Source organism: Pseudophryne corroboree, chromosome 9 (genome assembly GCF_028390025.1).
Source record: "Pseudophryne corroboree isolate aPseCor3 chromosome 9, aPseCor3.hap2, whole genome shotgun sequence".
Lineage (NCBI taxonomy): Eukaryota > Metazoa > Chordata > Amphibia > Anura > Myobatrachidae > Pseudophryne > Pseudophryne corroboree.
Window position 1 is genome coordinate 77,250,884 of NC_086452.1, and position 24,082 is coordinate 77,274,965.

A 24,082-nucleotide genomic window follows, 5' to 3' on the forward strand; every position below is an offset into this window, starting at 1 on the left:
AGCAGGGACGGCCTCTGCACAAATGGAGATGGGGGCATCTAAAGGCTCCCGGCAGTACTGCACTCGGCAGTGACAGTGATAGGTGCCCTGCTCTCTCTCTGTCAGCGTCCGGCCGGCTCATAACAGCCGTCCTCTGGTCGGAGATGTACTGTAGACAGAGTGTCTGTCAGCCAGCACTGATCAGGGGGGGTTTCTGGGTACTCAGAAACCCCCTCTGCGTGCGCTACTGCCCCCCTCTCTGTTTTAACCTTGTTTCTGTAGTGCAGTGCAGGGGAGAGCCTGGGAGCCTTCCCACCAGCGGATCTGTGTGAGAAAAATGGCGCTGTGTGCTGAGGAGATAGGCCCCGCCCCCTTCACGGCGGGCTCTTCTCCCGTTTTTTTCTGTAATCCTGGCAGGGGTTAAATACATCCATATAGCCCAGGGGCTATATGTGATGTATTTTTAGCCAGTAAAGGTAATTACATTGCTGCCCAGGGCGCCCCCCCCCAGCGCCCTGCACCCTCAGTGACCGCGGTGTGAAGTGTGCTGAGAGCAATGGCGCACAGCTGCAGTGCTGTGCGCTACCTTAAGAAGACTGGGAAGTCTTCAGCCGCCGATTTCTGGACCTCTTCTCTCTTCAGCATCTGTAAGGGGGCCGGCGGCGCGGCTCCGGTGACCCATCCAGGCTGTACCTGTGATCGTCCCTCTGGAGCTAGTGTCCAGTAGCCTAAGAAGCCAATCCATCCTGCACGCAGGTGAGTTCGCTTCTTCTCCCCTTAGTCCCGCGTTGCAGTGAGCCTGTTGCCAGCAGGACTCACTGAAAATAAAAAACCTAACAAACTTTTATTCTAAGCAGCTCTTTAGGAGAGCCACCTAGATTGCACCCTTCTCGGCCGGGCACAAAAACCTAACTGAGGCTTGGAGGAGGGTCATAGGGGGAGGAGCCAGTGGTCAAACTTTTAATTTTGTGCCCTGTCTCCTGCGGAGCCGCTATTCCCCATGGTCCTGACGGAGTCCCCAGCATCCACTTAGGACGTCAGAGAAATGGTCATTTCCATGTGCTTTATAAGTCATTGTTATGTTCATTTTATTTAACAAATATTGGGGGTCATTCCGAGTTGTTAGCTCGTTGCCGATTTTCGCTATACTGCGATTATCCGCTAACTGTGCATGCGCAAGGTTCGCAGAGCGCATGCGCTTAGTTAATTTACACAAAAGTTAGGTATTTTACTCACGGCATAACAAAGCTTTTTCATCACTGTGCTGATCGTAGTGTGATTGACAGGATGTGAGTGTTTCTGGGCGGAAACTAGACGTTTTATGGGAGTGTGCGGAAAAACGCAGGCGTTCAAGTTCCAAAACGCGGGAGTGGCTGGAGAAACGGGGGAGTGGCTGAGCAAACGCTGGGTGTGTTTGTGACGTCAAACCAGGAACGAAAAGGACTGAGCTGGTCGCAATGGCTGAGTAAGTCTGGAGCTACTCAGAAACTGCGGGGTAATCGTTACGAGAAAATTAGCGAAGCTTTCGTTCGCAATTCTGCTATGCTAAGATACACTCCCAGTAGGCGGCGGCTTAGCGTGTGCAATGCTGCTAAAAGCAGCTAGCGAGCGAACAACTCGGAATCACCCCCATTATCCATACATTTGTTCAAAATGTTTGTACTTACTATCAAACTAGGTGATTCATCGCGCCCTATGGGAGCTCTTCACACCGTCGTAAGGGGCTACGCCCCCTTAACCCTAGCACACCCTTGTGGCGTGCAATGTTTTTATTACGTTACGTGTGTAAGCGGCACTGGTACAGGGGGTGTTACGTGTGTAAGCGGCACTGGTACAGGGGGGCGTTACATGTGAAAGCGTCACTGGTAGAGGGGGGCGTTACGTGTGTAAGCGTCACTGGTACATGGGGGGCGTTACGTGTGTAAGCGTTACTGGTACAGGGGGGCGTTACATGTGTAAGCGGCACTGGTACAGGGGGCATTACGTGTGTAAGCGGCACTGGTACAGGGTGCGTTACGTGTGTAAGCGGCACTGGTACAGGGGGCGTTACGTGTGTAAGCGGCACTGGTACAGGGGGCGTTACGTGTGTAAGCGGCACTGGTACAGGGGGCGTTACGTGTGAAAGCGTCACTGGTACAGGGGGCGTTACGTGTGTAAGCGTCACTGGTACAGGGGGGCGCTATGTGTGTAAGCGTCACTAGTACAGGGGGGCGTTACGTGTGTAAGCGTCACTGGTACAGGGGGTGTTACGTGTGTAAGCGTCACTGGTACAGGGGGTGTTACATGTGTAAGCGGCACTGGTACAGGGGGCGTTACATGTGTAAGCGGCACTGGTACAGGGGGCGTTACGTGTGTAAGCGGCACTGGTACAGGGGGCGTTACATGTGTAAGCGTCACTGGTACAGGGGGGCGTTACGTGTGTAAGCGTCACTGGTACAGGGGGGAGTTACATGTGTAAGCGGCACTGGTACAGGGGCGTAAAGTGTGTAAGCATCACTGGTACAGGGGGCGTTACGTGTGTAAGCGTCACTGGTACAGGGGGGCATTACGTGTGTAAGCGTCACTGGTACAGGGGGGCGTTACATGTGTAAGCGGCACTGGTACAGGGGGGCGTAAAGTGTGTAAGCATCACTGGTACAGGGGGCGTTACGTGTGTAAACGGCACTGGTACAGGGGGCGTTACGTGTGTCAGCGTCACTGGTACAGGGGGCGTTACGTAAGCGTCACTGGTACAGGGGGGAGTTACGTGTGTAAGCGTCATTGGTACAGGGGGCGTTACGTGTGTAAGCGTCACTGGTACAGGGGGCGTTACGTGTGTCAGCGTCACTGGTACAGGGGGCGTTACGTGAGTATGCGTCACTGGTACAGGGGGGTGTTACGTGTGTAAGCGTCATTGGTACAGGGGGCGTTACGTGTGTAAGCATCACTGGTACAGGGGGCGTTACGTATGTAAGCGGCACTGGTACAGGGGAGCGTTACATGTGTAAGTGGCACTGGTACAGGGGGCGTTACGTGTGTAAGCGGCACTGGTACAGGGGCGTGCTGTGATGAGGCTGGTTACCTGGTGTGGCTCAGTGGCAGGGGACGGAGCGTACGGGCTGTCCCTCGCGTTATTTCGCTGTCCCGTTGGCAGCAGCGTCTCCCTGTGTGAGTAGTGGGCCAGCAGGAGGCAGGTATTCCAGTGGCAGCTGCACGGGCTGCCAATCACAGCGCGTCCTGGCGGCGTCTGGCCAATGGTGGGCGGAGTGTGCCCGGGGGGCTCGACGGAGACTCAACCAATGGCTGGCAGAGGGGGGGTGGCCGCATCGGAGTCTTAACCAATGGGAGACTCAACCAATGGCTTGCGGAGGGGGGGGGGGCCACATCGGAGTTGGAACGCCGGGGGGGCGGAGACGTGACGGAGCCTTAAGCTGGTGCTGCTGTCTCTGGGGAGGGGGGGTGGAGCCGCGACGGAGGTTTATGCTGATACAACCTGTGGTCAGTTATGTATCCTGCTCACATATATTAGGGCAGATCTCCTATGGCTATCTCCTATCTCCTATATATTAGCCCAGATCTCTATGGCTTGACTCTGCCCAGCTATGTGACTCTGCCCAGCGTTAGCAAATGAGGCACAAAGTCACAGATCTGGGCTAATATATAGGAGATGGTCAGGTTCGTTTATGGCACAATAAAAAATATTTGTTAGTGTCCCAAAAAATTTAACATTTACAATCACGGGTATGTTCTGTGGCACAGGACTACATTGGAGTTCTGTGTCTTACCACACTGCCTTGGGCAAGTAGCTGGCACTATAGGTATGTGCCTCCTGCTTGGCCACATTCACTCTCCAATTCCACATATGTTCGGACACTACGCATGACTACTTATATAGTATTTTTACACATAGTCAGGATCATGCTTCCTGTGTCTCAATGTATTATGGATTAATGGAGGAAGACACTGCATGCACTATACATAGAAAAGGAAAAAAGAACTGTTCACCTATATGGCGCAATGCTGCCCGTCCACTATAAACACCTACGTAAAATCACCGTTTTACATACACAAATTAAACTGACAAAGAAGGCGGTGTTTAAATATGTCCAAAGCGCATAAGAAACAAATAATACACGAAATAAAGCAAAAACTGGTACATTCCTTCCTTTTACTGGAGATAACCGATATTCTTCATAGGAGTTTCACTGATGTAGCTTTCCTCCTCAAGGTGTCATATAGTAGTCATGCAAATGAAAGAAGAAGGATATATGTGTAGACCAATTTTCACACAAATTTCAAGGATAATCTTCTATAGCATTAAGACAAAGGGGCGTACCCAACTCACACAGAGGCAAGTGAGTGGAAACCCATAAAGGTATCTTTAAGAAATTTCTTTCAATATGGACGTGAAAATTTCAGGCGTACCCAGAACTCACACAAATGGTAAGATGGAAAATAATATAAAGGTATCTTTCAGGTCTGTCGAGAGCGTAACCCAACTCTCACGGAATGGAAGTGAAATGCATAAATATACCAATATCTTTCTCAGCAAACAATTAAATGCGTACCACAACTCACTCAGGGTTGGGGTAGATGACTCCTATCAAGGTATCTTTGGCTTTCCAACACTTGATCTTTGCAAGGGGATATTACCCCAGAAAAATTCAGGACAAAACCAGAGAAAAAATTCCTCTTTGATAGTATAAAAGGAGGATTTATTAACAGCAGTCCAGAATATATCAAAGTGCTTCCAAGTAAAAACAAGATGATAAAATCACAAACAGTAGATCCGCAAAAAAATAAAATATAAAGTTTAAAAAAAGTTTAAAAAATCCTGGTTAGGTCATCCAGACTACTCACAGTACAGCTGTTCTACGCGTTTCGGTCCTTCCTGGACCTTTGTCAAGAACTGTCTGAACTGTGAGGAGTCTCCATATTTATGTTACAGATATCCAATCAATGAGTAGCAGGAAATTGTATTGTCAATTAAATATGCAAATGTTCTCCGTTTTAAACAGAACAAAAAACCCAAAATACATCCATGTTTATTTAACCTAAATGCAAAACCCTAAGGGAAAACAGCTCCAAACAACTTTTATTATTTAAATGCCTAGTGTAAACTCGAAAATACTTAAACGTAGCCAAGAATTATGGGAAATGTAGTTCCAGCTCGGAACTACTAATGTCCATATATGGAGGTTCCGCCGGAAGTTACACGTGGTCCGCACCAGCCAAGTTTCCCCGTTTTTTTCCTTCGGCAGCTTGGTTCCATACAGAGACGTGTATCCGGAAGTGACGGGACGCTTCTTCCGTTTTCATCCCCGAGGATCATGGGATTTGTAGTTTCCCGTCTTTATCTCCCTGCATCTGCGTTCCATATAGAAACGAATAACCGGAAGTGACGTGACGCGACTTCCGTTTTCGTCCCAAAGGATCAAGGGATTTGTGGTTTTTGTTCATAGCGCTGGTATTGCTTCTTACAGCGCTATGCAGCATACATGGTTTTTGATAGAAGGCACCAGTTAGCATGTATGGAATTCAATCTTTCATTTCCCATGAGGAGTAACATATATAATGAAACACAAAAGAAACACAAAAATAAATAAATAAGAATAATATATAAGTTAGTCATTTTTAACAGGATAAAATCAGAGAAACCACTTAAGTTCGAAGTCACAATTTAACCCTTGTGGGTTTAGAGTACCAAGGGTAAAAATATATTGCATTTCAGTTCTAGCAAGTTGAGAGCTGAGGTCATTTGTTCGTTTGTTTCCCTTGATCTGTTTAATCCCGTAAAAACCTTTAATGTCAGAGATTAAACAGTTATGTTTAGACTTAAAATGTGCAGAGAGTGAATGGGTGAGCAGACCCTTTTTAATGTTTCTGACATGTTCGCCAAGGCGAACTTTCAGCGCCCTGGAGGTCCGCCCAATATAGAATAGGTTGCAACTGCACTTAATTGCATATATAACATTTTTACTGTCGCACGTTATAAAGTCTTTGATAGTATGTGTTTTGTTATTAATTTCAATGTTTACAATTTTATTTTTACCCTCACCCTTAATCGACCTACAGCCGATACAGTTACCACATCTATAGAACCCTTTTGAGGTTATCCTTGTAGTGGAATTTTCTGCTGATAAAGCGCTAGAGACTAACTTGTTTCTCAAGTTGGGGGCCTTACGGTAAATATGGACAGGTCTTATAGGGACAAGGGACCCAATGATAGGGTCCTTCCTTATCAGATCCCAATGTCTCTTAAGAATCCTTTCAACCTCTTTATGCTGTTGATTAAATTCCGTTATAAATGCCCATTCGTATTTGTTATTGGGTTTTTTTGGTGGTTTTTTATTTAGAAGTACACTCCGTTCCAGGGATTTTGCTTCCAAAAATGCTTTCTCAATAACGCCTTCCTTATACCCGCATGCCATAAATTTCTCACTCATTTCTTTCGCTTGAGATTCAAAAACATCTAACTCCGTACAATTTCTCCTGACCCTTTTTAATTGACTCATTGGAATAGAGTCCAGCCAGTTGTTATGGTGGCAACTACTGGCTGCTATATAGGACCCAGAGTCAGTAGGTTTGGAGTAAGTTTTCGTATGTAATTTATTTTCTTTCACATACACTGTTATGTCAAGAAAGTTTAGAGTCTCTGTGCTTTTCTCAAATGATAGGACAATGTTTTTGTTATTAGTATTTAGAGAGGTACAGAAAGTCTCAAGAGTAGCAATATCCCCTCTCCAAAGAAAGAAGATATCGTCAATGTACCGGGCATAGGACACCAGATTCGCTCCATATGGGTTATTCGCCCACACGTTTTCGATTTCCCATAGTCCTAGAAACAGATTGGCATAACTAGGAGCGAATCTGGTGCCCATAGCCGTCCCGGTCTTCTGGATGTAAAATTGATCCCGAAAAAGAAAAAAATTATTGTTAAGGATAAATTTAATTCCTTCTATTATCATTTCCTTAAGATCCTTTGTGTAATTTGTTATTTCCAAGAAGTAAGTAATTGCTGCTACACCATCATCATGGTTGATGATGGTGTAGAGAGAGCTTACGTCTGCAGTCACCAGAATGTCCCCTTCCTCCCACTGTATTGATTCCAAAAGTGTTAGGAAGTCTTTCGTATCTTTAAGGTGGGACTTATTCTGGATGACCATAGGTTGTAGTAAATGGTCAATAAATCTGGACAGATTCGATGATAGGGACTGTACACCCGATATGATAGGCCTACCCGGGGGATTATTCGCATTTTTATGAACCTTAGGTAGTACATATATGACTGGTACCATAGGTTCGTCAACCATGATGAACTTTGCCTCTCTAGAGCTGATGGTTCCCATTTTTTCATATTTCTCTATATAGTTTTTTAATTTTGCTAATATGGTACTCGTGGGATCAAGCCTTAATTTTTTATACGTTCCTACATCATTAAGCTGCCGTAAAACTTCATTTTCATAATTGACTAAATCCATCAGCACTACACCCCCCCCCTTTATCAGAGGGTTTGATAACAACTTCTTTCAGCTGCTTTAAATTCTGTAAGGCCTTTCTTTCTTTAAAGGAAAAATTTTGGTGCTTCTTTGGTTTCTTTTGCAGTTTTTCTAGGTCCTCCAGGACCATAGCACCAAAGGTTTCAATAAAGGGGCCTTGAACGTGTTTTGGAAAAAAGAGTGATCTTGGTTTAAAAGGAGTGACTGTAGATACGTCAGTTGCCTGATTATCTTCTTGATTTGCAAAAAACTTCTTTATGGTAAGCTTCCTTAAATAACGTTGAACATCTAGGTATATTTCAAAAGGGTTAATAGGGTTAGTGGGGGCATACTTTAAACCTTTTTGTAGGACAGATATTTCACTATCCGATAATACATGCGAACTTAGATTAAAAATCTTTGTTGCATGCGGACGTTCCATTAGATTATCTGAAGGAGTACTTTGGGCTTGATTATCACTACATGATTGAACCTTTTTGGTTCTACGTTTCCTTTTACATTTACCTCTATGGGATTTTTTTACCCCTCCCCTTTTTCCTCTCCTTACTTTCCTATACTTTCACCACCGTTAAAGTATAGGAAAGTAAGGAGAGGAAAAAGGGGAGGGGTAAAAAAATCCCATAGAGGTAAATGTAAAAGGAAACGTAGAACCAAAAAGGTTCAATCATGTAGTGATAATCAAGCCCAAAGTACTCCTTCAGATAATCTAATGGAACGTCCGCATGCAACAAAGATTTTTAATCTAAGTTCGCATGTATTATCGGATAGTGAAATATCTGTCCTACAAAAAGGTTTAAAGTATGCCCCCACTAACCCTATTAACCCTTTTGAAATATACCTAGATGTTCAACGTTATTTAAGGAAGCTTACCATAAAGAAGTTTTTTGCAAATCAAGAAGATAATCAGGCAACTGACGTATCTACAGTCACTCCTTTTAAACCAAGATCACTCTTTTTTCCAAAACACGTTCAAGGCCCCTTTATTGAAACCTTTGGTGCTATGGTCCTGGAGGACCTAGAAAAACTGCAAAAGAAACCAAAGAAGCACCAAAATTTTTCCTTTAAAGAAAGAAAGGCCTTACAGAATTTAAAGCAGCTGAAAGAAGTTGTTATCAAACCCTCTGATAAAGGGGGGGGGGTGTAGTGCTGATGGATTTAGTCAATTATGAAAATGAAGTTTTACGGCAGCTTAATGATGTAGGAACGTATAAAAAATTAAGGCTTGATCCCACGAGTACCATATTAGCAAAATTAAAAAACTATATAGAGAAATATGAAAAAATGGGAACCATCAGCTCTAGAGAGGCAAAGTTCATCATGGTTGACGAACCTATGGTACCAGTCATATATGTACTACCTAAGGTTCATAAAAATGCGAATAATCCCCCGGGTAGGCCTATCATATCGGGTGTACAGTCCCTATCATCGAATCTGTCCAGATTTATTGACCATTTACTACAACCTATGGTCATCCAGAATAAGTCCCACCTTAAAGATACGAAAGACTTCCTAACACTTTTGGAATCAATACAGTGGGAGGAAGGGGACATTCTGGTGACTGCAGACGTAAGCTCTCTCTACACCATCATCAACCATGATGATGGTGTAGCAGCAATTACTTACTTCTTGGAAATAACAAATTACACAAAGGATCTTAAGGAAATGATAATAGAAGGAATTAAATTTATCCTTAACAATAATTTTTTTCTTTTTCGGGATCAATTTTACATCCAGAAGACCGGGACGGCTATGGGCACCAGATTCGCTCCTAGTTATGCCAATCTGTTTCTAGGACTATGGGAAATCGACAACGTGTGGGCGAATAACCCATATGGAGCGAATCTGGTGTCCTATGCCCGGTACATTGACGATATCTTCTTTCTTTGGAGAGGGGATATTGCTACTCTTGAGACTTTCTGTACCTCTCTAAATACTAATAACAAAAACATTGTCCTATCATTTGAGAAAAGCACAGAGACTCTAAACTTTCTTGACATAACAGTGTATGTGAAAGAAAATAAATTACATACGAAAACTTACTCCAAACCTACTGACTCTGGGTCCTATATAGCAGCCAGTAGTTGCCACCATAACAACTGGCTGGACTCTATTCCAATGAGTCAATTAAAAAGGGTCAGGAGAAATTGTACGGAGTTAGATGTTTTTGAATCTCAAGCGAAAGAAATGAGTGAGAAATTTATGGCATGCGGGTATAAGGAAGGCGTTATTGAGAAAGCATTTTTGGAAGCAAAATCCCTGGAACGGAGTGTACTTCTAAATAAAAAACCACCAAAAAAACCCAATAACAAATACGAATGGGCATTTATAACGGAATTTAATCAACAGCATAAAGAGGTTGAAAGGATTCTTAAGAGACATTGGGATCTGATAAGGAAGGACCCTATCATTGGGTCCCTTGTCCCTATAAGACCTGTCCATATTTACCGTAAGGCCCCCAACTTGAGAAACAAGTTAGTCTCTAGCGCTTTATCAGCAGAAAATTCCACTACAAGGATAACCTCAAAAGGGTTCTATAGATGTGGTAACTGTATCGGCTGTAGGTCGATTAAGGGTGAGGGTAAAAATAAAATTGTAAACATTGAAATTAATAACAAAACACATACTATCAAAGACTTTATAACGTGTGACAGTAAAAATGTTATATATGCAATTAAGTGCAGTTGCAACCTATTCTATATTGGGCGGACCTCCAGGGCGCTGAAAGTTCGCCTTGGCGAACATGTCAGAAACATTAAAAAGGGTCTGCTCACCCATTCACTCTCTGCACATTTTAAGTCTAAACATAACTGTTTAATCTCTGACATTAAAGGTTTTTACGGGATTAAACAGATCAAGGGAAACAAACGAACAAATGACCTCAGCTCTCAACTTGCTAGAACTGAAATGCAATATATTTTTACCCTTGGTACTCTAAACCCACAAGGGTTAAATTGTGACTTCGAACTTAAGTGGTTTCTCTGATTTTATCCTGTTAAAAATGACTAACTTATATATTATTCTTATTTATTTATTTTTGTGTTTCTTTTGTGTTTCATTATATATGTTACTCCTCATGGGAAATGAAAGATTGAATTCCATACATGCTAACTGGTGCCTTCTATCAAAAACCATGTATGCTGCATAGCGCTGTAAGAAGCAATACCAGCGCTATGAATAAAAACCACAAATCCCTTGATCCTTTGGGACGAAAACGGAAGTCGCGTCACGTCACTTCCGGTTATTCGTTTCTATATGGAACGCAGATGCAGGGAGATAAAGACGGGAAACTACAAATCCCATGATCCTCGGGGATGAAAACGGAAGAAGCGTCCCGTCACTTCCGGATACACGTCTCTGTATGGAACCAAGCTGCCGAAGGAAAAAAACGGGGAAACTTGGCTGGTGCGGACCACGTGTAACTTCCGGCGGAACCTCCATATATGGACATTAGTAGTTCCGAGCTGGAACTACATTTCCCATAATTCTTGGCTACGTTTAAGTATTTTCGAGTTTACACTAGGCATTTAAATAATAAAAGTTGTTTGGAGCTGTTTTCCCTTAGGGTTTTGCATTTAGGTTAAATAAACATGGATGTATTTTGGGTTTTTTGTTCTGTTTAAAACGGAGAACATTTGCATATTTAATTGACAATACAATTTCCTGCTACTCATTGATTGGATATCTGTAACATAAATATGGAGACTCCTCACAGTTCAGACAGTTCTTGACAAAGGTCCAGGAAGGACCGAAACGCGTAGAACAGCTGTACTGTGAGTAGTCTGGATGACCTAACCAGGATTTTTTAAACTTTTTTTAAACTTTATATTTTATTTTTTTGCGGATCTACTGTTTGTGATTTTATCATCTTGTTTTTACTTGGAAGCACTTTGATATATTCTGGACTGCTGTTAATAAATCCTCCTTTTATACTATCAAAGAGGAATTTTTTCTCTGGTTTTGTCCTGAATTTTTCTGGGGTAATATCCCCTTGCAAAGATCAAGTGTTGGAAAGCCAAAGATACCTTGATAGGAGTCATCTACCCCAACCCTGAGTGAGTTGTGGTACGCATTTAATTGTTTGCTGAGAAAGATATTGGTATATTTATGCATTTCACTTCCATTCCGTGAGAGTTGGGTTACGCTCTCGACAGACCTGAAAGATACCTTTATATGATTTTCCATCTTACCATTTGTGTGAGTTCTGGGTACGCCTGAAATTTTCACGTCCATATTGAAAGAAATTTCTTAAAGATACCTTTATGGGTTTCCACTCACTTGCCTCTGTGTGAGTTGGGTACGCCCCTTTGTCTTAATGCTATAGAAGATTATCCTTGAAATTTGTGTGAAAATTGGTCTACACATATATCCTTCTTCTTTCATTTGCATGACTACTATATGACACCTTGAGGAGGAAAGCTACATCAGTGAAACTCCTATGAAGAATATCGGTTATCTCCAGTAAAAGGAAGGAATGTACCAGTTTTTGCTTTATTTCATGCACTATACATGTTTATGGCCCTCCAAAGTGCTTTATGTCTCCAGCCTACAGCCTGTCTGCTGACTAACCACACCCCTGCATATTATCCCCTAACCACTCTGGTCCTCAGTGTGTCCTGCAAGCCCTGAGCACACACAGTCTCTAAACTGACAAAGTTAGATATGTCATGTTTCAGTGCCATAACTAGGTATGTGCGCCTTGCACACAGCGCAGGATGACTTGGGGCGCAATCAGCTCTCCTCTCCCACACCAAGCCGATGTTTATAGTGCAGCAACCCCGGCCCCCCCTGTTTGAAAGGGCCCCCCGCCACAGTGGCACAGATCGGATCTCTTATAGATCCGATCTGCGGTGCACTGCTGCGCTCGAGTGTGCGACTCCTCACCGCATAGTACACACTGGCAGCACGGCGCCGAAGTTCACAGGACAGGACATTCCTCTGAAGAAACGACCAGGTGGCACGGTCGAGAAACGCGTCAGGAGTTTGGACCTTATCTTGTCTTGAGCCGCCCTGCATAGGTTTTCCTGCTACACTGAAAAGCTGCGGCATTAAACATAAGGCTGCCCGCTAGCACAGCTCCTTAACTAAGCGGCGCACGGACCATCGCATTGCCGCTTGCCCGGCGGCCCGGGAAGCGGCTAGCCGCGGCATGTCATTGTCCGCCAGCACAGCTCCCTCATTCAGCGGCTTCAGGGCCGGCAACAGACATCTTGGAGCCCGGTACAGTGATATCTCTGGGGCCCCGTCAGAGCAACGGAATTTGCTGCGCTATATAATAAACGTATTAAATAAATATATATATTTTTATTTATCTACAGTATACAGATATATAAATATGTATATCTCTCCTTCCTCCCCCCCCCCCTCCCCCAGACCACGCTCTGTCTCTCCCCAATAACTCCATGATGATTCCCTGCTCACATCTCTGCCGGACACTAAGTGGCATATACTTGGGGCCCCTCTGATCCTTGGGGCCCGGTACAGGTGTCCCCTTTGACCCCCCCTGTCGCCGGCCCTGAGCGGCTTACGGAATATCAATTTGCCTGCTGTACTTTGCAGGTCCTGACATTGTATGAGACAGAACAGTTGCCTGCATACCTTGCCGTTAAAGAACCTGGCCTATTGTTAAAATAACAAACTACACTGCAATCAATATTGCCTTTTCTCTAATTTTCATACTAAGCTGCGGCTTATATAAGCACTGATATCAGTCTACCGTTTTTCATCCCAACACTCACGTGAGTTAATTTAATCTATTTTTGGTCATTATATCATCCATTAATGTTGACGAAGACTGTATTATTTCTAATCATTAATTTCTATACTTGTTTCTGTGAAATAACAAAATCATACCTGGTATCACTATTCATTAACACAGAACTTTTAATACAATTTGGATAGCATCCACATCACAACGTGATCATCATCCTTTGAGGGATTTTCATCATTAATTAAGGGGACAGTATACCATCAGTGGTATTTTTTAAGGACCACAATCATTTATTTATTTATTTATTTATTCATTCATTTTATTGCGAATGGTCACTGTATTATCAATTCAGTCTGTATTAAGTGAATACCAAACATTAATTTAATATAATACATTTTTAAATTAAACATATTTTCTCTGACGTCCTAGTGGATGCTGGGACTCCGTAAGGACCATGGGGAATAGCGGCTCCGCAGGAGACAGGGCACAAAATAAAAGCTTAAGGATCAGGTGGTGTGCACTGGCTCCTCCCCCTATGACCCTCCTCCAAGCCTCAGTTAGATTTTTGTGCCCGGCCGAGAAGGGTGCAATCTAGGTGGCTCTCCTGAGCTGCTTAGAATAAAAGTTTAGTTAGGTTTTTTTATTTTCAGTGAGTCCTGCTGGCAACAGGCTCACTGCATCGTGGGACTAAGGGGAGAAGAAACGGACTCACCTGAGTGCAGAGTGGATCGGGTTTCTTAGGCTACTGGACACTAGCTCCAGAGGGACGATCACAGGTTCAGCCTGGATGGGTCACCGGAGCCGCGCCGCCGTCCCCCTTACAGAGCCAGAAGAGACGAAGAGGTCCGGTGAAATCGGCGGCAGAAGACATCCTGTCTTCAGACTAAGGTAGCGCACAGCACCGCAGCTGTGCGCCATTGCTCTCAGCACACTTCACACTCCGGTCACTGAGGGTGCAGGGCGCTGGGGGGGGAGCGCCCTGAGACGCAATATAACAGAATACCTTAGGTGGCAAAACAGAATACATCACATATAGCTCCTGGGCTATATGGATGTATTTTAATCCCCTGCCATTTTACACAAAAAAGCGGGAGATAAGGACGTCGTGAAGGGGCGGAGCCTATCTCCTCAGCACACAAGCGCCATTTTCCCTCACAGCTCCGCTGGAAGGACGGCTCCCTGACTCTCCCCTGCAGTCCTGCTTCAGAATCAGGGTAAAAAAGAGAAGGGGGGGCATTTTTGGCAGCAAATAACGATAATAACAGCAGCTATAAGGGAATAACACTTATATAAGGTTATCCCTATATATATATATATAGCGCTGGGTGTGTGCTGGCAGACTCTCCCTCTGTCTCTCCAAAGGGCTAAGTGGGGTCCTGTCCTCTATCAGAGCATTCCCGGTGTGTGTGCTGTGTGTCGGTACGCGTGTGTCGACATGTATGAGGAGGAAAATTATGTGGAGGCGGAGCAGTTGCCTGTGTTGGTGATGTCACCCCCTAGGGAGTCGACACCTGACTGGATGATTGTATTTAAACAATTAAGTGATAATGTCAGCAATTTGCAAAAAAATGTTGACGACATGAGACAGCCGGCAAATCAATTAGTGCCTGTCCAGGCGTCTCAGACACCGTCAGGGGCGCTAAAACGCCCGTTACCTCAGTGGGTCGACACAGACCCTGACACAGATACTGAGTCTAGTGTCGACGGTGACGAGACAAACGTAATGTCCAGTAGGGCCACACGTTACATGATCACGGCAATGAAAGAGGCATTGAACCTTTCTGACACTACAAGTACCACAAAGAAGGGTATTATGTGGGGTGAGAAAAAACTACCAATATTTTTTCCTGAGTCAGAGGAAATAAATGAGGTGTGTGAAAAAGCGTGGGTTTCCCCCGATAAAAAACAGCTAATTTCTAAAAAATTATTAGCATTATATCCTTTCCCGCCAGAGGTTAGGGCGCGTTGGGAAACACCCCCTAGGGTAGATAAGGCGCTCACACGTTTATCAAAACAAGTAGCGTTACCGTCTCCTGATACGGCTACCCTAAAAGAACCAGCTGATAGAAGGCTGGAAAATATCCTAAAAAGTATATACACACATACTGGTGTTATACTGCGACCAGCAATCGCCTCAGCCTGGATGTGCAGTGCTGGAGTCGCATGGTCGGATTCCCTGACCGAGAATATTGATACCCTGGATAGGGACAATATTTTGTTAACTATAGAACATTTAAAGGATGCATTACTATATATGCGTGATGCACAGAGGGATATTTGCACCCTGGCATCAAGAGTAAGTGCTATGTCCATCTCTGCCAGAAGAGCGTTATGGACGCGACAGTGGTCAGGGGATGCGGATTCCAAACGGCACATGGAAGTATTGCCGTATAAAGGGGAGGAGTTATTTGGGGCTGGTCTATCGGACCTGGTGGCCACGGCAACGGCTGGAAAATCCACCTTTTTACCCCAGGTCACTCCACACCAGCAGAAAAAGACACCGTCTTTTCAAACTCAGTCCTTTCGTTCCCATAAGTACAAGCGAGCAAAAGGCCACTCTTTCCTGCCCCGGGGCAGAGGAAGAGGAAAAAGACTGCACCATGCAGCCGCTTCACAGGAGCAGAAGCCCTCCCCTGCTTCTGCCAAGTCTTCAGCATGACGCTGGGGCTTTACAAGCAGACTCAGATATGGTGGGGGCCCGTCTCAAGAATTTAAACGCGCAGTGGGCTCACTCGCAAGTGGATCCCTGGATTCTACAGGTAGTATCGCAGGGGTACAAACTGGAATTCGAGGCGTTTCCCCCTCGTCGTTTCCTGAAGTCTGCTTTACCAAAGTCTCCCTCCGACAGGGAGGCAGTTTTGGAAGCCATTCACAAGCTGTATTCCCAGCAGGTGATAATCAAGGTACCCCTCCTGCAACAAGGGAAGGGGTATTATTCCACGCTGTTTGTGGTACCGAAGCCGGACGGCTCGGTGAGACCAATTTTAAATCTGAAATCCTTGAACACTTACATAAAAAGGTTCAAATTCAAGATGGAGTCACTCAGAGCAGTGATAGCAAACCTGGAAGAAGGGGACTATATGGTGTCTCTGGACATCAAAGATGCTTATCTCCACGTCCCGATATACCCTTCTCACCAAGGGTACCTCAGGTTTGTAGTACAAAACTGTCATTATCAGTTTCAGACGCTGCCGTTTGGATTGTCCACGGCACCTCGGGTCTTTACCAAGGTAATGGCCGAAATGATGATTCTTCTACGAAGAAAAGGCATTTTAATTATCCCTTACTTGGACGATCTCCTGATAAGGGCAAGATCCAGGGAACAGTTAGAAGTCGGAGTAGCACTATCTCAGGTAGTGTTACGTCAGCACGGGTGGATTCTAAATATTCCAAAATCTCAGCTGATTCCAACGACACGTCTACTGTTCCTAGGAATGATTCTGGACACAGTCCAGAAGAAGGTGTTTCTCCCGGAGGAGAAGGCCAGGGAGTTATCCGAGCTAGTCAGGAACCTCCTAAAACCAGGACAGGTCTCAGTGCATCAGTGCACGAGGGTCCTGGGGAAAATGGTGGCTTCTTACGAATCGATTCCATACGGAAGACTCCATGCAAGAACATTTCAGTGGGATCTACTGGACAAATGGTCCGGATCGCATCTGCAGATGCATCAGCGGATAACCCTGTCGCCAAGGACAAGGGTGTCTCTCCTGTGGTGGCTGCAGAGTGCTCATCTACTAGAGGGCCGCAGATTTGGCATTCAGGATTGGATCCTGGTAACCACGGATGCCAGCCTGAGAGGCTGGGGAGCAGTCACACAGGGAAGGAATTTCCAGGGCCTGTGGTCAAGCTTGGAAACGTCTCTTCATATAAACATTCTGGAACTAAGGGCCATTTACAATGCCCTAAGTCAAGCAAAACCTCTGCTTCAGGGTCAGGCGGTGTTGATCCAATCGGACAACATCACGTCAGTCGCCCACGTAAACAGACAGGGCGGCACGAGAAGCAGGAGGGCAATGGCAGAAGCTGCAAGGATTCTTCGCTGGGCGGAAAATCATGTGATAGCACTGTCAGCAGTATTCATTCCGGGAGTGGACAACTGGGAAGCAGACTTCCTCAGCAGACACGACCTTCACCCGGGAGAGTGGGGACTTCACCCAGAAGTCTTCCACCTGATTGTAAACCGTTGGGAAAAACCAAAGGTGGACATGATGGCGTCACGTCTAAACAAAAAACTGGACAGATATTGCGCCAGGTCAAGGGACCCTCAGGCAATAGCAGTGGACGCTCTGGTAACGCCGTGGGTGTACCAGTCAGTGTATGTGTTCCCTCCTCTGCCTCTCATACCAAAAGTCATAAGAAGGAGAGGAGTAAGAACTATACTCGTGGTTCCGGATTGGCCAAGACGGACTTGGTACCCGGAACTTCAAGAGATGCTCACGGACGAACCGTGGCCTCTACCTCTAAGAAAGGACCTGCTACTGCAGGGGCCTTGTCTGTTCCAGGACTTACCGCGGCTGCGTTTGACGGCATGGCGGTTGAACGCCGGATCCTGAGGGAAAAAGGCATTCCAGAAGAAGTCATCCCTACTCTGGTCAAAGCCAGGAAGGACGTAACCGCAAAACATTATCACCGCATTTGGCGTAAATATGTTGCGTGGTGTGAGGCCAAGAAGGCCCCTACAGAAGAATTTCAACTGGGTCGTTTCCTTCATTTCCTGCAAACAGGACTGTCTATGGGCCTAAAATTAGGGTCCATTAAGGTTCAAATTTCGGCCCTGTCGATTTTCTTCCAGAAAGAACTAGCTTCAGTACCTGAAGTTCAGACATTTGTAAAAGGGGTGCTGCACATACAGCCTCCTTTTGTGCCTCCAGTGGCACCTTGGGATCTCAATGTGGTGTTGAGTTTTCTAAAGTCACATTGGTTTGAACCACTTTCCACTGTGGACTTAAAATATCTCACATGGAAGGTGTCGATGCTGTTAGCCTTGGCTTCAGCCAGGCGTGTGTCAGAATTGGCGGCTTTATCATATAAAAGCCCTTACTTAATTTTTCATTCTGACAGGGCGGAATTGAGGACTCGTCCTCAATTTCTACCTAAGGTGGTTTCTGCATTTCACATGAACCAACCTATTGTGGTACCTGCGGCTACCAGGGACTTAGAGGACTCTAAGTTGCTTGACGTTGTCAGGGCCTTGAAAATATATGTTTCCAGGACGGCTGGAGTCAGAAAATCTGACTCGCTGTTTATCCTGTATGCACCCAACAAGCTGGGTGCTCCTGCTTCTAAGCAGACGATTGCTCGTTGGATTTGTAGTACAATTCAGCTTGCACATTCTGTGGCAGGATTGCCACAGCCAAAATCAGTAAAAGCCCATTCCACAAGGAAAGTGGGCTCATCTTGGGCGGCTGCCCGAGGGGTCTCGGCTTTACAACTTTGCCGAGCAGCTACTTGGTCAGGGGCAAACACGTTTGCTAAATTCTACAAATTTGATACCCTGGCTGAGGAGGACCTGGAGTTCTCTCATTCGGTGCTGCAGAGTCATCCGCACTCTCCCGCCCGTTTGGGAGCTTTGGTATAATCCCCATGGTCCTTACGGAGTCCCAGCATCCACTAGGACGTCAGAGAAAATAAGATTTTACTTACCGATAAATCTATTTCTCGTAGTCCGTAGTGGATGCTGGGCGCCCATCCCTAGTGCGGATTGTCTGCAGTACTTGTATATAGTTATTGTTACAAAGATTCGGGTTATTATTGTTGTGAGCCATCTTTTCAGAGGCTCCTTTGCGTTTATCATACTGTTAACTGGGTTCAGATCACAAGTTGTACGGTGTGATTGGTGTGGCTGGTATGAGTCTTACCCGGGATTCAATATCCTTCCTTATTATGTACGCTCGTCCGGGCACAGTATCCTAACTGAGGCTTGGAGGAGGGTCATAGGGGGAGGAGCCAGTGCACACCACCTGATCCTTAAGCTTTTATTTTGTGCCCTGTCTCCTGCGGAGCCGCTATTCCCCATGGTCCTTACGGAGTCCCAGCATCCACTACGGACTACGAGAAATAGATTTATCGGTAAGTAAAATCTTATTAGTTGTTCTGTTTGCGCTCCCTATTTTCTCTTCGTTCACATTGACCTGCAGACCTGCAAATATACCAGTTTTTTATTGCATTATACCTTATGCCTTGTGAGTTACGTTTGTATTCCGCCATTGGAGATATATATGTATAGACCCGTCAAAGACGACGGCATATCATTCATGTAATTCACCGGCCTTCCTCTTTATTAGGGGCCAGACGGGGGGATTCTACCTGCCGTAATGTGACAAAAGGAGCTCCACCTGTCGTACTGTGTCAGAGGGGTTTCTACCTGCTGTAATGTGTAACAGAGGTTCTACCTGGTGTAATGTGTGTAAGTGGCACTACTGTTTGGCGTAATTTGAATAATGGAGACTACTGTGTAACGCAGAGCCGGCCCTAACTAATATGATGCCCTAGGCAAGATTTTGGCTGGTGCCCCCTAGTACCACCGCTAGTTCCGCCTCTGATCCTGCACCCCTTTCCCAGCACCATCACCCCCCACCCATAGCAGACCTTTTTTTTGTTTTTCTACCCCCTGTAATTTATATAAGAACAGTGTGCACATTCGGCGCACAACCCAAAAAGGTATGTGTGTTTGCTGGCAAGGGGCATGGCCACACAATAGTACCTCCAATTCAACTTATGCCTCACAGTAGTTCAACTTTATTCACAATTTATAATGCGATAGTGTCCCTTATTCACATTACATCACACAGTAGTAACACTTTACCTTATATACGTTACTCCTCACAGTAGTGCCCCTCATTCACATAACATCATACTGAATTGCTCCTTATTCACATTACACCACACCATATTGCTCTTTATTCTCATTACCCCAAACCATATTGCGCCTTATTCACATTAGACCACACAGTAGTGCCCTTTCTATACGTTACGCCACACAGTAGAGCACCTTATACACATAATGCTACACATTGGTAATACATTTATACACATAATACCACACAGTAATGCCCCTTACACATATGACACACATTATTAATGTCCTTATAAACATAATGCGCCTTACACATTATGCCAACCCTTATAAATGCCCTTATGCACATAATTTCCCTTACACACATGCCGCATATTGTTAATGCCCATAATGACACACTTTGGGTGAGATTCAAATGACATATCACGCCCAATTTCCTTCTAAAATGATCTTCATTATTGTGCATATTGCGCCCATAGTGATCAGGTTTAGCTGTGTAAAGGGTTGGGTGCCTCCCTACTCCGGAGGTAGCAAGCTGAAATAATGATACTACGCCCCTGAGGGCAGAAACAGAATGGGTGTGAAAAGGGGTGAAAAGAATTGAATCTCCCCCATAATGTGCCTTACACATATGCCACACATTATTAGTTCCCTTATACACTTAATGACACACATAGTGCCCCTTACACATATGTTACACATTACTAATGCCCTTATACACATAATGACACATATAGTTCCGTGCGTGAGTCAACTGGCAGCTCTGCTAACGTCGGGTGCACATTTTTTAATGAAAATGCATCTTATTTGAATTTCTATGTGGCTAGGATGCACAAGCAGTTTCTGCTGATTAAAATGATATGTGGCATGCCTATTCTGTGTGCATCTGTAGCTGTATCTGCATACAAAATGCTACACACAGAATATAGGCATGCCACATATCATTTTAATCAGCAGAAGCTGCTTGTGCCCCTAGGCATACCAGATGCCCTAGGCAATTGCCTAGTTTGCCTATACCTAAGGCCGGCTCTGGTGTAACGTAATATGAATTGGTATTATTTTTTGGTCACGTCCCTTCCCCATGAAGCCACCCCTATATTTTTGGCGTACACCTACGACGCGCACTGGCCCTATTTTTAATATTGGGGGGGCGCCAATGCTGTTTCTTGCACACAGTGTTAATATGTCTAGTTACGGCACTGTCATGTTTTACCAACTTTATTAAGATGGAATGCTAATCATCTCACTTAATCTCACTCATGCAAACACACATTTAAATGCGTTTCACTGACGACGTCAGATTTGCGGGCGCAGCCGCGCCAGCAACCCAGGCTGCCGGCGGCGGAGGTCGAACCTCCGCCGCTCTAATTGCATGATGGACCCTCGCCTGCAGGATGTAGCGTACCTCCGCGTAGGCCGCACGCTTCACCCTATTTGGGACGTATGGTCCCGCGCGGCCTACGCAGCGGTCCATGACCGCGGTGAACACCCGCAACTCCCTGTGTGTGAAGGCGGATGCTCGCATGGTGCCTATGGCGTTTTCCTTACATGGGCATATATTTATAGTGTGTGCTAACATTTCATTGGTCCAAATGTTATGGTGTCATCTTTATTGATCAACTTTATTAATATGTGTACAGCATCATTTTTTGAACATTCTTTCATGTGCTCCTTTGAGGTCGCATAAGCGAATATTCCCATCTGTCCTCTCTCTCTATCTCTCTCTCTCTCTCTATATATATCTCACTATATATAGTATATCTAGACACACACACACACACACACACACACACACACACACACACACACACACACACACACACCCACACCCACACACACACACATAGAGAAAGAGATAATGCGAGAAACAGAGATAGAGTGAGACACTTAACTCACCACATTTGGCTGGACCAATCAGCTACACAAAGTCACAATGTTGAGTTTTGGTGGTCAGATGGTTTTGGATTTTGATTGTAAACATAGCAGATAAAATGGTGGAGAAAAAAAAAACAAGTTGAGAAGGGTGGTGCCAAAATTTACATTAAAAAATACTCACAAACCAAAAAAAGTATAGTTTAGTGACCAGAATTCATATAACCAAGCCTAATGTAACACAAATCACAAGGATCTGTAAATGCCCATCTAAATACAGATGTTAGTGGTAAAATTACAGACAATTCATCTTCACAGACACTTAGGAAACTACTCAAAACACACAAACCACACACTTTAATAAAAAACATGTTACTGAAATGATCGTCAATTTGAATTAGGAATTGTCTCACCTCTAAGCTACCCGTAAACACAGTTAACACAATATATGCAGAATGTTATCTATAGTGGTATCATACCATAAGCATATCTGAAATACTCCTGCACGATTCTTGTCCTTAATGCATGCCCTCACTGTGAATCCGTCCCGCCACAGAATCTCCACCCAACCCCTGGCTCCTCATCCTCACTTGGCAATTCCTCAGATTCTGGAAGCTCCAGGTGACTCCTTACAGCAATATTATGCAGGATGGCACACAGGACCACTATTTTACTCACATTTCCGGTGAATACATGATGTCGCCACCAGTGCGGTGGAGCACACGGAAGCGCCCTTTAAGAACAACAATCGTGCGCTCCACCAGCTGTCTAGTGGCAGTAAGCGCAGAATTAAACTCCGACTGTGGCCCTGGCCTGGGTTTGCTGTAAGGAGTCATGAGCCTGGGGGTGCAAGGATATCCACGATCTCCTGTATAAAAAAAACCCTCATCCAATAGCCACATGTCTTGTCCTTCCATCATTCTTAATCTTTGCCAGATCCCTGATTGCCAAATGACATGTGCATCATGCGCACTTCCAGGGAACTGAGCATTCAGGGACAGGATCTGGAGGGATGGGCCACAAACAACCATGACATTCAGAGAATGAAACAGTTTCCTGTCCCTATATATTTCCTCATTATGTTTTGGTGCAACAATCGCTACATGTGTCCCATCCACAACCCCAATAACGTGTGGGAAGCGACTACCCCCTTCCTGAAATTGCCGCTTCACCACAGCCAGGACACCAGCATCCAAAGGCGTTGAGATGAACTGCTTCACTCTGCTAAGGAATGCATTCAGGACTCGTCGCAGGACTTTGGAAAATTTGCCCTGCGACATTCCTACCAGATCACCCACTACATGCTGGTAGGAACCAGTGGCCAAGAAATGTAACACAGCAAGAAATTGTGTCAATGCTGGTATTGCTGTAGGATACCGAATTGATTGTTCTAGATCACTCTCTATTATGGAGAGAGTTTCTAGGATGATACGAGGGGGCAGCCTGTAATGCCGCAAAACCACATCATCTGGCATCCCAAAAAGGGTGACATGGGTTTGGTAAATAGGTGGCCTTGCACGCCTCCGTTGCCTTGGAGGATGAGGGGCAGGTTGGGGTTGGAGGGCTTCCGCAGCGAGATATCTGGCTACATGCATCTTAAAAGTAAGTGAAGAAAAAATGAAACACACAAACATTTTACCACACACATTGCAACATAGCAATCTCTGGGTATGGCAGTCCAAAAACTTACTTCAGGAGCGTATTCCATATCTACATGTGGAAATCCAGGAACAAACACAAAGAGAAATTGAGATGATAAAGCATTCACTAAGTACACCCAATACTGTTTATAAAAAAAGAAGAAGAAAATTTTGTGACACACAGGCACAAATATCCCATAACTACTAGTTTGACAACCTAACAATTATATGGTTAAGCACAAAAGTATTGACTACTACTAATTTAAATTAATAAAACGCACAAGCACTGCAAAGGCCATGCAACTTACCAGCTAAAAGAATAGGTCCTCAATAGGGTAGTAAAGAAAATAACCTACTTTGGCACAAAAGGAAAAAAACACAAAAGTAGCAACCTACAAAATAAAAGAAAATACTATGAGAATATGGCCAAACACACTGTAACCCAACCACCACCAGCCCTGCATTGGCCAGGCTACTTACCAGCTTAGAAAATAGGTCCTCAATAGGGTAGTAAAGAAAATAGTCTACTTTGGCACAAAAGGAAAAAACACAAAAAAAGCAACCTACAAAATAAAGGAAAATACTATGAGAATATGGCCAAACACACTGT

At 44.8% G+C, this 24,082-nt stretch overlaps 1 long non-coding RNA gene across 1 annotated transcript in view; it reads right to left on the bottom strand.

Moving 5' to 3' along the window:
• The window catches only part of LOC134956699 (uncharacterized), a 40,404-nt gene extending 16,343 nt beyond the window's left edge, over positions 1–24,061 (bottom strand). Inside the window, exons 1-4 of the long non-coding RNA XR_010186102.1 lie at positions 23,953–24,061; positions 23,781–23,864; positions 23,523–23,542; positions 21,857–21,878 (exon numbers count right to left, since the gene is read on the bottom strand). This is a non-coding gene — a long non-coding RNA (uncharacterized LOC134956699). The remainder of the gene's footprint in view (positions 1–21,856; positions 21,879–23,522; positions 23,543–23,780; positions 23,865–23,952) is intronic.
• Between the last annotated feature and the right edge of the window lie 21 nt (positions 24,062–24,082).